Source organism: Cyprinodon tularosa, unplaced genomic scaffold (genome assembly GCF_016077235.1).
Source record: "Cyprinodon tularosa strain WSP-4 unplaced genomic scaffold, ASM1607723v1 ctg513, whole genome shotgun sequence".
NCBI lineage: Eukaryota > Metazoa > Chordata > Actinopteri > Cyprinodontiformes > Cyprinodontidae > Cyprinodon > Cyprinodon tularosa.
Window position 1 is genome coordinate 127187 of NW_024039245.1, and position 8744 is coordinate 135930.

At 36.1% G+C, this 8744-nt stretch overlaps 1 pseudogene; it reads left to right on the forward strand.

Annotated features, from left to right (window-relative positions):
* The first annotated feature begins 298 nt into the window (after positions 1-298).
* LOC119795517 lies at positions 299-8619 on the forward strand (annotated as a pseudogene).
* Positions 8620-8744: the final 125 nt, after the last annotated feature.

The following is an 8744-nucleotide window of genomic DNA, read 5'->3' on the forward strand; positions in this document are numbered from 1 at the left end:
TATATATATATATATATATATATATATATATATATATATATATATATATATATATATATATATATATATATATATATATATATATATATATACAGACAATGAGTTATTTGTCAACCAAGTGTTTGACAGCTGCATACATTTTGCATGCTTATTTGAAAATTATTCAAATAAGACAGTAATATATTAATTACTACTCCTTTTTCTTAAATTTATACTAGCATTACAGTCAAACCTCTGGTGCAAAGTAAGAATAAGTTTGTAAGAGGTCACCATAGACGGGCGGCAAAAACATATGGCAATGTATAAGATTCTTGCTCCTGTGTTCCTGTTGGGATATCTACTACATGCCCTCACTGAATCAGCTCCTGCCTCAGAGTTTATTTTGGAAGGAGATTTTTTGATTGGTGGACTTTTTGACATTCATCAAGTCAGTGACAATCTTTCCCCGGACAGACCAGAGGTTATTACTTGTTCAAGGTTGGTTATTTTACCATGACTAACACCTTTTTCTTTATTTAGCAGTTGCAAAATAACATACATGATTTGTTTCCCTAATAGATTTAGCTTCCAACAACAAAAAGGAGGGAATGAATCTGAATTACTTGAATACTATATTCACTGTCCTTTTCACAGTAAAAATTTTAATATTTGTAATATGCAGACATCACAGGAACCTACATATAAATAACATTTTCCTTGTCCTTTTTTCTATTCACAGTCAACCTTTTACTTTATCAAGTTATCGGAGATTTCAGGTGATGAGATTCTCTGTAGAGGAAATAAATAACTCAACTAATCTGTTACCCAGTGTAACACTTGGCTATGAAATATATGACCACTGCTCAGATACTCATAATTTCCCCAGTATTTTCAACCTTATCTCTGTTAATGGTTCCATCAAACCTTGGAATAAATCACAGACAGAAACGTCCAAAGTGATTGCACTGGTGGGCACTTATACAAGCACAGCAACTCTGAATTTTGCTCCACTTTTCATGACTGATCTTATTCCTCTGGTAAATATTTTAACTGGACTTAGCTGAATTGTTTTAACATTATTTAATAGTTTTGATGGTTTTTTTCAACATTTTGAGAAAGTAATGTTTTAATAAAAAAAATGTCGATTTCTCATTCACAGATCAGTTATGGAGCTTCTAGTTCTGTCTTTTCAAAAAAATATAATTTTCCATCATTTTTTAGAACTATACATCCAAACAAAGATGTTATAAAAGTTGTCTTGATGATTTTGAAGGAATTCAACTGGCACTGGGTTTCATTCCTACACATTGACGATGATTATGGCAGAGATGGTCGGGACTTGTTTATCAAGAGCATTGAGGATACTGAGATCTGTCTGGCATACACTAAAGGCCTTAATACGTACACAAATTATCCAAATATTTTTCAAACACTAATCTCACTTAAGGTAAATGTCATCATTGTTTTTGCACCAGAATGGACTGCTGAAGATCTCATTAAGGCCGCTATAAAGTATAACATCACCAACAAAGTTTGGATAGCCGTTGATGCTTGGTCCTTACACAAAACGCTTCCGAAAGAAAATGGAATCAGAAATATTGGAACTGTTATTGGGATTGCTGAGCCAGTATTAGCAATACCAGGTTTCAGGGATTTCATCCATTCTTTTAAAGAAGGATAAGGGAAAGTTCTGTGAGCAAGTCTGCAACTGCACCAATGTGACAGCTGAAGATATCATCCATGCAGACCCATCCTTCTCCTTCTCTGTTTACTCTGCTGTGTATGCCATCGCCCATGCTTTACATTCTGTCTTGCAATGTGGAGCAGGCAAGTGTAACAGCAATGTGAAGGTGCACCCACACATGGTAAGTTATTTATCTTTTATGCAACTCCATGGTCTCTTAGGAATAATCTATTTCTTACATTTCCTAAATATACAGAAAACACAACATTTTGTTTGTTTCATTAGCTTTTTTCTTATCAGAAAAAGGAGAAATAATTAGAAAATGTTATTATGCAGAAATTGTGTATTTCATAGTTAAAATTGAGTAAAAGCTGCAATATACCCATGATTTTAATAGAGGGTGATTAACTTATTTAAGGTGTTTTTTTATATGCCTCTAAAACCAGTGAGTTAATTTACAGAATATCATTCTTTTTGTGTGGGTACAATTTTAGTTTAAGTAATTTTTAAACAAAAGCTAATAAGGTATCGCTCAGAATGACGTCGGTGATTCCGAAAATTTAACTGCTTTGAGCCATTCATTAGTTCACCAGCATGGAAACTACCTTATTGGTTCAGGAGAATCAAAGACATAACTAAGCTATTTAATGGATTCTTATCAGCAACAACCACTCACACTTTATTGGTTGCTCATTTGTTTTTACTTTGTGCCGCAGATACAAGCACAAACAAGCCCCTCCTCTTCTACTCCACTGAATGAAAGCATGGATTAAATGAGGGGTGCAGCAGCTTAGGTAGTAGCGCTTATTTGACATGCAAATATTACATGATATCTGAGTTGTATATTGAACACTGCCTTTTACATGAACATAGGAGGTTTAGGGGTTCGTGGAATGCCCTTTATATGAAGTCAGTGGCTGAAAACTAAAAAAGACATAAAGTGTACTCTGATGTAGTCTGACTGGCTACAGAGTGGCGTCTAGAAACATTTTTCTGATGACAAAAACAGTAAGGCAACCTACAGTATTTGCCAAAAAATATCTATTAAGGTCGGGGTTAACAAATAGTCACATCGCCATGTAGATGTAGATTCTAATCTAAATCTTGTCTAGATAATTGTTTTTGAAACAGGCCTTTCAAACTAAATATAAATGAAAATAAGACAGTTTTGAATATGAGCTTAAAGACATGGCAAGGCAAGTTTTTTTTTTTTATATATAGCACATTTTATTGGCAAGAGCATTTAAATTTGCTCTACATTAGAGAAACAGGAAAGCAAATTGCTCTGGAATAGAGGCAACACAAATATTTGAAGAGAATAAAAATGAATCATTAAAATAAGACAATTATATAAAAAGCTGATTGATTAAAGAAAAAGAAAATAATTGACTAAAGAAAATGAAAGATGGACTGAAAAGTTTACTAACGTTTAGATAGTATACTCAAAGGTCACTCTAAACAAATTAGTGTTAAATCTTGATTTGTTTTTAAAACTTGTGTGAGCAGTCAGGTTGCATCTGAGAATCAGGCTATTGTGAGCTGATGTGCAAGAAGCATATAGTTATAGCACTGTGGTCAATCATATGTGTAGTTGTGCACATTTAAAGTATCTTCATTGTCCGAATTAATATTGGGATCCATTGTTTAGTGCCAGGGCTAGCTGTAAAGGCCAAAATGCTACTTTGGCGTCCACTCCCGATGAGCTTTCATTCTTCCCAAAAATAAATAATTATTTCATAACTATTCATTGTATATTTAAAATGCTCACACAAATAGTTTTTAAAGGCAACAACCTGAAGAAAGAATATAGTTTTGATGTATACAATTACAATATTACATAATATGACCAGCAACTTCAAAATGCATGCACATGTGATGGCTGCAAAATCAAATGCAAGATAAAGCTGTGCAATCAAATACAAAACTAAATAAAATATCAAGGTTGAGACAACTTTGAAAGGTAACACTCTAAAGAATAAAAGCAAACTTGAAAGATAAGTACCAGAAGTATTTTACATTAACAAAATATTTAGCAAATATCTAGTGTAGTAAAGTAGTAAAGGGTCACTTCTTTATCAGTCCTGGTTCCTGTAGGGCAAGCTTTGGGCCACCCACACTGGCCATTGAGCATATTGTCCTTCTGAAGAAGCTTGGTAAATCTTTCATACATGACGTTACTCATATATACATAACACAGGGGTTTAGTTCCAGGAGTTTCTGGATAAAGGTTTTGCCTTCCACTCACATGGATATCTAAGGATACCCACTGCTCTGGAAGCATTTTTATTTTAACTTTGGTTGTCTGTTGTCTTCTTTTTGCTGTTGTTATGTTGTCTGTTTTCTGCCCTTTCATCTCATTCAGATGTGGAAGCAGACTTCTAGGAATTACTGTATATCTTCTGTGTTGTCTTTTTTTGCTGTTTTGTTTTATCTTCTTTCCTTTCAACGATCTATCCTGTCCCTATCTCTTTCTCTATCCCCTTAGTTCATATCCCCTTTCTTTCTCCCCCCTTCTCCGTCTCAGTGTCTGTTTTATACAGTTTTACTTCCTAAAGGATTCTCAATAAAGTTTCATACACAAGGACCCTTTGGAACCCAATGGCAACAACTATAATAATCTGCCAGAGAGAGCAAATATGATTAGCAATTGTCTAGCTCTAGGAAAAATACTGCCAGAGCTATATTGGCAAACCTGGAACACGTACCGTAAAAAAAGAATACAGGTTCTCAAAATCTGGCTTTTGACCCATAAAATACACCAGAATAAATGCGTGGCTCAAATATTGGTTGTAATTCAAATCTTTCAATAAAATATAATATGTAAAAAGTACTGTGTTTGGAGCTAGACTTGGGCAACACTGCTGCTTTCCTCCCTTGGGTGGTACCAGGTCCCAGTCCTTTTTAGAACTCAAGCTGCCTTCCCACACTGAGAAGTCTGGGGCTCTCCTCCTTGGTCTGTGGGCTTTTCCTCCCCAGGACGATTGGCTCCTAGACCTGGGAGGATAGTGTATGTATGAGGAGGTAAGAATATGTTTAGTGTGTACCCCTGTGTGCATCTCAGTTGAGTATTTGTATATGTCCATATGGGTGTAAAAGTGGGATTGTGTGTGTGTCTTTGTCTGCTTGTCAGTTTGAGTTTTTGGCTCCCCTTCCACATACTGAAACACCCTAGGCCCAAAGTATGAGAAGGGCCTGTCTCCTGCCCTTTCATATGTTCCCCACTGATGAGAGGTGCCTGTGTCTGCTGGCATGCTGATGGTTCTCCAGGTGCGAGTTGAGTAATTCAATGGCCGCTGTCCTGGTGACTGCTGGGCCTATTAGGGGGTGGTGTGCCCCCGGACCTCCATCCAGGTCCACCTTGGGTGTGGCCAGCCGCCAGCAGAGCATATGGGCTCACTGCAACAACCTGTTGGACCTCGGCACTATAACAACTGGGGCCAGGCCCCATAGGGGGGGTTGGGTTCCTGCTATTTTTGTCTGCCCTTCTTTTGTGTGTGTGGCTATCCTTATGCTTGCCCTACTTGTGGTCCAGTGATCTGGGGTGCCTTTGGATTTCTGGGGCTCATGTCTTATCTTTGCCGATCCTGGGCCCTGTACGGCGAGGCTGGTACCACTCACACCTGCATCTTTTCATTCTGAAGAAGCTTTCTAAATCCTTTATACACAACCTGCCCATGCACACATACTATATGAGTTTGGTTCAGGTGTTCATGGATAAACGGCAATACTAAATACTAATCTGCAACTACAGATATATACCACCCTGAATAGTGTTGTGTAATCAGCATAAGTTTGCCTTCCACACACCTGGATATCTAAGGGATACCTGCTTCTCTAGAAGCTTTTTTGATGTTTACACTGGTTGTCTGTTGTCTTATTTTCGCCGGAACCTTGTGGGGACAACCAAAATGTTCTGACCATAAATGCAAATCTGTTGGGCTATTATCTAGCCCTGAGCCATCAATTCCTAAAGCTATATTGGCAAAACAGGGCAAACAAAAACAACAAAAGAACCATGGGTATAAAAGTAATAAAAACAGCATCAACATACTTGGTTTTGTCTATTTCTATGCAATTCTCTTATATCTTCGAAACATGTGAATATGCTTCATCGTTATTATTTTTATTATTCAGTTTAAATTCTATAGAGGATCTTAAGACTCAACTCTCAAAGTTTCCTTGTTGCCTCATTGCCTTGAGATCCTTCAGTATCTCAAGATTCAATTCCCAAAGTTGTCTTTTTTATCAGTGAACCTCACTTGGGCTAACTTATCGACATGGCAACTTTGGGGAATATTGTTGGTGTAGATCGACCCTGAACTGATATTGGTGCCCCTCAGTCTTTGTCCATCCCTTAGGGCAGGGACCGACCCTGCCTAGTCACTCCAATAAAAAAATTTATAAAATCAGGCTCTACCACCAGAAGACAGGGGAGCAACAGTTCAATTTAAGTTCAAATCTTAACATGTGAAAGTGATACATTAAGCAAAGGATAGGGACCGTGTTTAGACTACCATGTTGCTAATACAGAAGTTGCTTCCTGCCTGTTTAAAAAAAAAGGAAACTGTAGAGCATAAACACACCCACAGTTATTGCACCCAGAGGGTAGAATTGGATTGTGTCTAAGATAATTACCCTTAATTTGAATCTATCCTGTTTAGTGTACATATCTCAATCAACCAGTGATTTAGAACACATGCAAAATATTATCTTTACAAGTATTCTGTTTTTTGTTTTTTTAAACTATAGATTCTAACAGAGCTAAGGAGATCAAATTTCACTCTTCTAAACCAGATGGTTCAGTTTGATGAGAATGGTGACCCAAAGTATGGCTCATATTCAATAGTTTGCTGGAACCAAAGCGGTGAAGCAGAGGAAGTTGGCTTTTACAGTTTCCCTCCATCAGTGCAGTTCTTCATCAACAAGAGCAAAATCAAGTGGCATGACAATGGGGAGGTAATTTTAATTGATTAAAAAAAAAAAAAAATCAATATCAATTTGTTTTTCCTCTGTCTGGATGGAAGTATACACACATTAAAACTACAAAAAAAAATTTAATATTAGCCATAGTGAGCTTATTAAAGGAACAATTATTATAGGGGTATATTAAAATCCTTACTACTCCATACACTATCCCCAATGTCAACATATATTCCTCTTTTTGCAGTAGCAAAATCTCATACTGAAATTAGAGAAAAAATAATCCTTTACAGTAAGCCTATTTATTAAGTGTAATAGTATTTCTTTAGGTTTTGGTCTCAATGTTAGATTGGGGTAACTTTAGGCAAGGGGCTAGTTTTGTTATCTTCTGATGTATGAAGTAAAAAAAAAAAAATCATTTGTTTTACATACTTACCAAAAATGGACAGTTTTAGAAAAACTTGTGTTATTTTTTTATAAAGTGATATTGATGACAGGTGATTGTGTGTAACTTTTTCTATCTTAGATATGCAATTTTTACTCACTTTTATTTCTCTACTTGACACATGACTTGCACAGGTGCCTGTATCCATTTGTTCCCAAGAATGTTCTGAAGGGTTTGTAAAAAGACAAGTAGGAACTCACAAATGCTGCTTCAGTTGTACTATTTGTCAACCAGGAACTTATATCGTTAATACAGGTAAAAAATAATTACAGTGCATAAATGCGGTGATGCCAATATTTGTTTTGCATCCAGTTTATTAGCTATCTGTTTAACGCATTAAAACAGAAAATCATCAAGTTTACAATATGGTGGATCTCATGTATCAAGGATTAAACTTTTAACGTCACTTTATCAGAACATGCAATCCTATATAGATATCTGCATATCCATCCAGTTGTCAGTTTTCATATATGAAATATATGTTAGCTTGTTTAAATCTGTGTTTTGCATTAAAACAGAAAACTGGCCTTACAATATAATTAAAATATGGTTTTCTTTATATATGTATCACAGGCCTATAATTATTCGAACATGCAAGTCTACACAGATTTCTTGTTTTAGCTAACTTTGCAAATTAACTGTCTATGTCTTCTGTGTAACAGGGAATCATTCCGACTGCATAAGCTGTAAGGACACAGAGTGGTCTGACGAAGGAAGTACTACATGCCATCTGCGGCATGTGGAATACACACCTTATTCAAGTGGTGAAGCTGTGGTGATCATTCTTGGAGCTTTCATTTTTGTGGGCCTTGCTGCAGCTATCTCTGTTCTCTTTCTACACAATTACAAGTCCCCTGTTGTCAAATCTGCTGGAGGTCCGATGTGCTTTCTTATTTTAGCATGCCTGAGTCTGTCCTGCATTAGCGTGTTCTTTAACTTTGGTATACCCACAGCTGCTTCCTGTGTTTTGAAATATTTCCCATTTTTCCTCTTTTTCACTGTATGTATTGCATGTTTTTTAGTACGTTCATTTCAAATTGTTTATGTATTCAAAATAGCATTTAAGTATCCCACCCTCCTCAGCTGGTGGATGAAATACCAAGGGCAGTGGTTGTTCATCATTGTAGTATTTGTCATTCAAACAATTTTACTAATTCATGGTTATTCCTCTGCCCCCCCAACACCTGGTAATATTACACATCCAGAGTCAAAAACAATCACACTGTGTTGTAATCAAAGTTTTGAAGCTTTGTCTGGTTTTCTGATTTTATTTTCAATATTGTGTTTCTTTTGTTTTGTTTTCTCTTACATGGGAAAAGATTTTCCTAAGAATTACAATGAGGCCAAATCAATAACGTTCTGCCTTCTGCTGTTGGTCATAATCTGGATCATATATGCCACTACCCATCTGCTTTACCATTCATCTTACACCTCAACTTTCAATGCTCTTGCATTACTGTCTAGTCTCTACTCTTTTCTGTTTTGGTATTTCCTCCCAAAGAGTTACATTATTGTTTTTGAACCCCAGAAAAACACACAGCAATATTTCCTAAGTCTTATTCAGAGTTATACAGAGACATCGAGCATGTAGCTCCCAGCTTTTCTTAGAAGTTCTGGGAAATATATATTTCAAACAACATGTGCTCATGACAAAGCAGTGCTGCTACTTGAAAAAATGTAAGTTACTAAAGTTAAACATAGATAAATAACAAAAAA